Genomic DNA, 8970 nt, shown 5'->3' on the forward strand with positions numbered 1-8970 from the left:
CGTCCAATGGCCTATTGGCTTTTCGGGAAAAGCCTGCGTCTGTCGTTTGTAGCAGGCAAACACCACCAAAACCCGCAGTACCATTGACTGCGACGCCTCGTCGCGAGCGCACCTCGACGTAGTTCCCAATGGATGCGACTCCTAACGTGACCAGGATAAGGGTAGCTAAGTGAACTGTTAACGTGCTACCTTTGACGCCTTTTGGACCTCAGTGCCATGAGCAAGGAGGTCTGAAAGAGACGGGAAGCGGAGCCGAGGACGGCGGAAAACCAGGTGGGGTGATGAAGTTGGGAAATTTGCAGGCCCAAGTTGGAATCAGCAAGCGCAAGACAGGCGTAATTAGAGATCGCAGGGAGAGGCCTTCGTCCTGCAGTGGACATAAATAAAGGCCGGCGATGATGATGATGACCATATACCAAAATTTGTTGCGAGGAGGAGATCATGCCTCTTTTTTCCATGTTGTCGTTAACTGATAATTTTACAGCAGAGCGCATTTCATGCCATGGTACTAGTACGCGTTTGACATCTGGAAATTTAAAACTTTGCGCGCACAAAATTATGGGAAGCGACCCACCGGGCATGGAAAAGAACGCAAATAGAGCAAAATATAACCGGAAAAAAACGTACAGAGCTAATATGGTTTTGGGTCTGCAAACCAGCTTAGGGAAACTCTTTCTAAAACTCCTTATTTCGCATGTGCACCAACGTTCGCACCATGTCTGCGCATATAATGCCGTCATAGTCTCAGCGGTTACACGTACGGTGACGGAAAACAGTGGTCTGCTGTACCTTTATTACTGAATACAGGGATGGCATTTCGCGTTTGGGCCGCGGCAACGCGGCCCAAACGCAAATGCTGGCATGCATTCCGAATGCTGGCACGCATTGCCTTCTACCTTGTTGCACAATCCAAAATGATGAAATGCTGTCCATGCGTGCCTTCAGTCCGTTTTTACAGCGAAGCTGTTGATGGCTAGGGTTCCGTGCATTTTTCTTCGGCGTCAACAAGTACTTAGGTCCCGCGTGAACGCACTCGTGCCACTGCTCGTGCATTCGTCGTCTTCTTATATAGCTGGCTCGTTGGCATTCCTCAGATATACATTTTGAATAGATCAGTTACCAATAGGCACCATTTTTAAGATCAGTACACTCCTAGGTGATAGTGAAGGTTTCTGAATGATTTGCCGCTGTGAGACCCGCGTCGGCTGTGTGTACGTTCGCACCGCCCTCTCGTTGTCGACGTTCCAAGCTCTTGCGCATCTAGTTTCGTTTCTTTCCGCTCTTCAGTGGTGGCGGTGCCGTCGAAAGGTCATGCGTGTCTAGTTTCTTCCGGCTCCTCGGGGCGGCGGTCCCGTCGTCCACGCGAATGTATATAAAAAACCAGAAAGACAAGTTCCCGTTCGCCATTTTTAATTTGAATTCTGTCGTCGTAATGGGGAGGCCGCGTATAGTCCGGACTCCGAGAAGCAACGCGCCTGGGTGTTAAGCAGCTTTATTGGTCATCCGCCTTCACAGAGTGGAATGGCTCATGATTTTTTTAACTTTCTCCGTGCTAACAGCACACCGGGTACTAGCTCAAAGCCAGTAATACGTAATTATGACGCCTGTGACTGACACCACCTGATGTCAGAGACACTAAGATCCACTGATTTGGAACTTACACTGCCAGCAGCTTTTCCTGGCTGTCTTCATCATCGCGGTAATCTGCGAGGTGGGGCTTCCATGCCTCAAACTCTGTGGCCGCAACAATGGCGACGGCTTCCTTGCGAGCCAGCTCGTCCATCCAGGAGAGGGCGCTGCATGAAGCCAGGGTGTTGAGGGAGGAGGAAGGGTGTTGAGGGACGAGGAACGTAGCTATAGTGAACTATATGTCAACAACAAGAAGTAAAGCAGAATCATTTCTTTGATAACTTAAAAGAAAAAAAAATCACATCTGCTTGAACTCGGGTAAGGGTACTATTGAACTATATGTCAAGAACAAGAAGTGCAATTAAAGGAGAATCATGTCTATGATAATTAAAAAACTCACATCTGCTTGAACCCAGGTAAGGGTACCTGTGAACTTGGTTTTGTGGCATTGAGCTTGAAGATGAGTATTATTGAAGCGTAGCGTGTGTTAACAGTAAAGAAAGAGTTAGCGCATTTTCTTAGCATGTAACAGCATCCACCCGCCATTGAGAGTAGTAAAGGACGGCCGGTCTATTGCCGTAAAACTAGCGAGCTCAAACAATGAAATGATGTTAATATTAAGAGCTATAAACTTGTTTAAAATCTGATGGCTAGTTAAAGCGAGCTACGACTTTCAAGGACCGAGGACAAATGCGGCAGGAAAGTAAAATTCCAGCTTAATGGCACGGACGGCCTTTGGGAAAGAATACACAGATGGAGACACCATGCCCATTTTCCAATTCTTAGGTACTGTGGATGTAATTCACGTTCGAGAGCAGAAGTGCAGAAACAAATACATTCCAGCTGACTAGCCTTAATCGGGTGCGTCGCTTAATTTTGACACCAGTACGTTAAGCGACTGACATGATAGCCTTTGGGGTTATACACGTCACTTCCATTGCTTGTATATGAGAACATCTCTGCACACCAGACATCAGAAGCTAGAAGGGGCAACAAGACCAAACGGCGTGATACGTGCATAATAAAAATGTAAGAGACGACGAACGTCTCGTGGCGAAAATTTGACTATATTTGCTTACTTGCTCCGCCATGACCAGTGCAACAGCTAGTCCCTGCCTCTTTACAGCTTAGTGCATACTTGTCCTTGCAGCTTCAATCCACATTGAAGCTGAGTACGATCGAAAACTTCAGTCGGTCTTACAAAGAGTTAACGATGAAATGATGATGATGAATTGTCGTAGGAAATGCAGATATAGCAGCGTTTATGCGCTTGAAGGACGCGTCCTAAGGTCTACACAACACCGAATTGCTGTGTTAACGTTTAGTGTTAACTCCACTTGTTTGCATCCATGTAAATTCAATGCGTACCTCAGCAATGCCATCGTGGTGTTGCGGATGTTACTCAGAAGGCCCTCAACCTGCCGCATGCCCGCCGTGCCCAGCGATGCATGCGCCCTCTCGAGGAAGAGCTGCCGCCGGAAGCGGCTCTCGGCGAGGGCGTAGCAATCGTTGGGTCGGTTGGCCGCCGCCATCGCCGCGCTGCCGTACGAAGCGACACCTCCGTCCAGCGAGGCAACCACCGAGAACTGTTGCGCGAACCACCAGCCCAGTGTGTACAGCATGTCCTCGTTACTGCGTGTCGCCGCAATGAGAATACTTGCCTCGTTTATGCATGCCGCGACAAGGTCATTCATTCATTTATCCATCCATTCACTGCTATAAGAAACGATGCAGCTATATGCAGGGATTCGATCACCTCTCGGCTTTAAACGTAGCACCGGCTCTGTATGTGCCGCTCGTGTCGACATTACATGCCCGAAAAAGAAAGAAAAAAGAGGCTCATCCATTCATTCGCTGCTCTGCGATAGGACGTTGCACTTCCTAGGAGGACATCATCCAGAAATAGTAGCCAAACCAAAACTTAGTGTGCACAACACGTCCTCGGTAGTTTCTGCGTGCCACTGCAAAGTGATTTCATTAATTCATTAAATTCAATAATCTGCAGCCATTGGAGGCGACCATGCTGTCCAGAAAAGCATCACCGAGAGCATTTGAACGAAGCACCTGCTCCGCGTGTATAGCGCGCATTCCTAGCTGCGCGCCGCTTGTGTGTGTTTACTGCGCTTCCCCTGATTACAACAACTAATTAAGAGGCTATCTTGGATGGATGACACCAAACACTGCATAACGAAATAAGATATCATAACTTGTTTTCTTTCTTTTTTTCATTTTGGGAATTACGCGCATTACGCGAATCGGCATAAACGACGTTTTTGTTGGTGTTTGCGAAGGACGCTGTTCCTGTTTAGAGACAATTTCAAAGTAGATCAAACGATGAAGTTGGTGGTTTATTCATTGGAAAACCGTACGTTCAACTATACACTCTTATAAACTTGCACTGCTGCCGCATGCATTCCCATGGTTCCATTCAACCTCCTCGCCTGGCCTCCTCGCAACCCAATTCCGTGCTGACAGCGCCCTCTTTAAGGTTTACATGAAACCGTCTACGAGCCATGGCTGTTATGAGGAAAAGGTGCAAATGTAGCTTCTTCACCTCTGGACGTCTACCAACATTTGTCAAAACTAGCTTGCCTGGTCAATGCAGCCGTTTGGAATAAAAAATAAAATGAGTATAAAGCAGCGGTGCTATACCTAAAGCAAGAAGACGTTTTATCTGTGAAGTTTACTGCTGGTATGTTGTTCCTTGAAAAAGTACAGGCGATCAGGTCCTAGCAAATCCGTTGTTGAGCTGTACACTAAACGAATTCTTAGTCTGTGATATGTATATTAGTTAACTTACTTTTTACACAGAACTGCATTGGTGGAGACCATCATGTGGTCAGGCGCCGCCTGCTAAAAGAGAGTAAATCGATCGGTTTCCTCGTTCTACGCATGGCCACTGACAGTCATAATATTAATGTGGCCATGTTTCAACGTGTATTGGAAATATCGTCGACTGTATATCGCATCCTGAAGTCGCAGACTTGCAGTTATTGGATCGATCAGGGTTCGATCAGTGTCATTTGATTTTGAACACGAGATTGCAATTTCGGGTGCACGTAGTCGGCAATAACGGGCTGAAATACTGCGACCACCTTCAAGCCCAAGTCATCAAGAAAAGATGAAATGATGAAAAGAAGAAAATGATTGCACAGAAGTCCCTGTCTCGAATAGTCTACAAGCTATAGCTGGAAATGACGGCAATATTTGTGATTCTGTTGCACTTTTCAAACTTCGTGCTGGTTTTATGCTCCACTAGCGTATATACGGCTTCAGTATTTAAAAAGTTTAATAAATTACGGGGTTTTACGTGCCAAAACTGCGATCTGATTATGAGGCACGCCGTAGTGGGGAACTCCGGAAATTTGGACCACCGGGGGTTCTTCAGCGTGCACCTAAATATAAGTAGACGGGTATTTTCGCATTTCGCCCCATCGCAATGCGGCCGCCGCGGCCCGGATTCCATCCCGCGACCTCGTGCTCAGCAGCCTAAAACCATAGCAACTGAGCAACCACGGCGGGTACGGCTTCAGTATGTAAATATGCAAAGAAGCATATTAGAGTAAATGAGAGCAATCTCTTATGCGGGCTTGTCTCTAGTATACATTTTTTTTCGGCAACATGTTTGTTTGTGCCAGTGTAGTTGCAGGCGCTTAGGTTTAGTATAGGGATAGAAGCTTTGCTGAAAAAAAAAAGAGACCAGCTCTAGCGGGCGCAGCACTACAGAATCGTCGCGAGAGCTTCTTTCTACTATTTGCCCGAGTGTCCTGCGCATGCGTGAGTTGCGAGAGAGACATCCGGGATCTTTTGTTGGAGACTCTTCCGAAATTTGGAGAGTTCTTGCTGGGAAGTCTTCCATGAAATTCGCGTTGGCCTAGGTATACTATGGAGAACCGCGCACTTTGCTCCCGTTAAGCACCGCTTGAGGTTCCGTTCAAACAAGACCATAACGACCGATCGATACAGATGCCGTAATGGTGAAGCAGCAGTTGTTTATGTTCAGTGGTTTACCCGCGTCAGTGTGGCACACGCATCATTATGTTTGCCGCTTCGCAGTGAAAAAGAACGCTAAAGAGCGACAAGGCTGCTTTTCGCGCACTGAGGCAGCCCAGCCGCGACGGCATTTTTAAGCTATTTCTACAGCGTAATGTCACGCAGAATCAAGGCGTAGCATCGCCTATTGACTAGTGTAGTAGTGGGTAGGAGTTAGGGGGCTTGCCCTTACCGTTCAGGACACCAGCAGTGCCCAGGGCCCGCAAAGTAGGTACAAGAAGAAAATACTTTCTCTTTACGTTATGAAGTAATTATTCCTTTCACCAAACCAGAACAAATGTAGAATCACGTTTGCGGCACTAGAGCCTATGAAGCTTGGGTGATTCCAGACTCTAGAGCATCGCATTCTCTTCCTGAAGTTAGAGCAGCAGCCTGCTGACTGGACCAAGTTATTGATCGTTCCCACCAAAAATGTACCCGATCACCTTATTTAGTCCATTCAGCCACTCAAACAGAAATCTCGGACAATTCTTTACAAATCGGCTACAGCTTAAGAATGCAGTGTTGTACCACGGATGCACCGTTGATAAGCTCGGGGAGAACTTGTACTGATTACGTAGGACAGATAACCGGTGTACCATTAGAGTTACAGGATGGGTATACCAGGGGAAGGGAAGCGCAGTCGAGGACTGCAGAAAATTAGGTGGCATGATGAAATTAGGAAATTTGCGGCGCAAATTGGGGATTCAACTAGTGCAATACGGTGGTACTTGGAGATCGCTGGGAGAGGCCTTCATATCCTGGACTGTAAAAAAAATAGACTGATGATGATCTTCTTGACTTCCACGACATGACATCGAAGGCGAACATTATTCAAAAACATAAATCATAAATCACGCGCTTAACGTTCCGAAAGTGCGCAGTGGTTTATGAGGGTCACCCAATTGAGGTAATGTGAATTTCGAGCCCCTTCGGCTCAGCCATTAAATTAGGCGGCGCGAGCGCTGCTACATTTCGCCCACACCAAAATGCAACCGCCACGACCATTTTTGTTGTGTTTTATTAAAGAATATAACGATTCTAGTACGCGTGGAAAGGAAAGGGGGGGGGGGGGGAGGCAGCGAATACACGCTGTATTTTGCTCATCGTTCCATGTAGCTTTAAAGCAGTTCTGACACAAGATCTTTTTCTTGACGCTTTTATGCGTTATAGAGTTCCAAACCACATAAACATTAGGTGTTAAAAGTACGGAGGAGTGTCTGGTAGTCCGAAAGGATTTCATATAGTGCTTGTTTTCGCGACCTCAATCTCACTGTTTAGGAAGCAGATCCGCCATGAGGTCACAATAAAGTGTCTATTCTCGTTGTTGCTGTCACCATGAGTGCCGCGCACGGAAGAACTACCAGAGGAAATCGGTGCAGTTCTATTGTTTAATTGTTTTTATCGGCCACACTGTACTATTAGGACGTTGTAGTGATGACGAAGAACCAGTCAGCGCCAATACTACCAGTCGCCAATCTACACGGGGCAGTCGAACATTTCCCGGAATGGTGGTTCAGCGTGCTAATGTAACGACCTATGGAAATGCTTAACCTTCCTTAACCTTAACCTTCAAAATATGACCCTTGCGCGCACACGCACTACCTCCGTCGCTCCTGACATTGTTAGAAGGAGTGGTTCCAGCGCGCAGTGGTGTCACTACGCCGTGTGACGTGAACGTGAGGGAGGGGCAGTCGGAGCAATTCTGCAGCCCGAACGACGTGCGAACATCAAGTTCGTGCGCAAATTGGGAAAATTACTTTTGTCTGTTTCCTATACCTAAAATGGGCCTCAAGGGTACACGTTTTGCAACCGTCGAGGTCATCAAAGCGAATGCGATGGCTAAGCTCAGACAGATTTCGAGAGGAGCCTTCCGCCGCTGCTTCCAACAATGGCAGGGGCGACGGAGCAAGTGTGTGCGCGCGCAAGGGTTCTACATGGAAGGTTATTATGTAAGCATTGCCACAGGTCGTAAAATGAGCACGCTGAACCACCATTCCGGGGACTTTTTGACTTCCACTCATATTTGTGTGTAGGCAATGCCCAACACCTATCCTTATTGCTACACGTCAGCAAATATTTTAGTCCTGTCTCGTGACGTCACGGTAACGTCGATGTCGCAATGTCTGCCATTTCCAGACCAGCTTGAGTATCAACGAAAATGAACACACATGCGCCTCCAAACCTCTACATTTGCTGTCATTCTTTTACGTCCGAGAAGTGCGTGTGGTAGAGCTTTTACAATTTCCAAAAATGATTTCTCAGACCTCCTGGAGCCCTCCAAAGCTTAACCACTTGCATATAAAAGAAAATTAGAAGAACTTCCTCACGCTTATTTCCGTCAGCGTAGAGTACATTTGTACATGAAGCACTAAAATGTTCATAACATAGTCAGTGCAATATTTTTACAGTCAGTGGTTTGTTAAAATATTGACCACTAAAACCTCTCTTCGGCGTATCGTAGACGACACAATACAGACTGCGTCATATATAGGGTTATACATGACGCTAGCCATTAGACGCTAGCAATTGCAGGGTTAACACGTGCTTAAAAAGCTGCACTCATTGCCCTACTGCCAAAGCAGGTATATTGTTACCAACCTGAATTTACTGAAGAGTGTGTTCATGGTTTGGGAGAGACCAATGTCGTCGACTAGGAAGTAGTCTTCAAGCACGAACTGGTGAGGCTGCAGAAGCTCGTTCAGGTATTGTAGCCAGATTTCGCTCGGGATGTGTTTGGTAAATAGAGCCGCCTCACTTATTGACACCTGGAGCTCCGTCAGTGTCCTCCGTTTGATCTTGTGACTGTGCCAAATAAAAATAGCATTACTGAAAAGGGACATTGTTATTGCGATGACAACTATAAGAACACTCCAAGCGAATTGAAGCCGTCGTCGTCAGCGTAGCCGTGACGTTTCACATAAAGTATGATAAGATCGCGCACCTCGCATCGTATGCTGTGGGTGCGAAGAAGAAAGCGTGAGGATGAGCCGAGAAGGGAGTTGCCTTGATGCGCTCTGTCCTGCTGCATCACCCTTGTTAGAGGTCACGTGATCAAGAGCGCACAAGATGGGAGTGGGGGGAATTCAGAGTGCGTCAATGTGGTGATACACACTCTGGGAGGGGGGGGGGGTGCCGCTGAGCGCGTGTCTTCTCTCCGTTATCCCATCCCTGGCTACGCATGTCTGTCCACGCTGCTGAGCGTATCGGCGGCCCCCATGCCGTGTCTCAGAAGTAATATGCGGCTAGCTCAAAGATTTGCTCAGCTATTATAGTTGCACGCTTCATGTGGGCTCTCCCTCCGCGTTC

The sequence above is a fragment of the Dermacentor silvarum genome, chromosome 5 (genome assembly GCF_013339745.2).
Source record: "Dermacentor silvarum isolate Dsil-2018 chromosome 5, BIME_Dsil_1.4, whole genome shotgun sequence".
In the NCBI taxonomy this organism is placed as follows: domain Eukaryota; kingdom Metazoa; phylum Arthropoda; class Arachnida; order Ixodida; family Ixodidae; genus Dermacentor; species Dermacentor silvarum.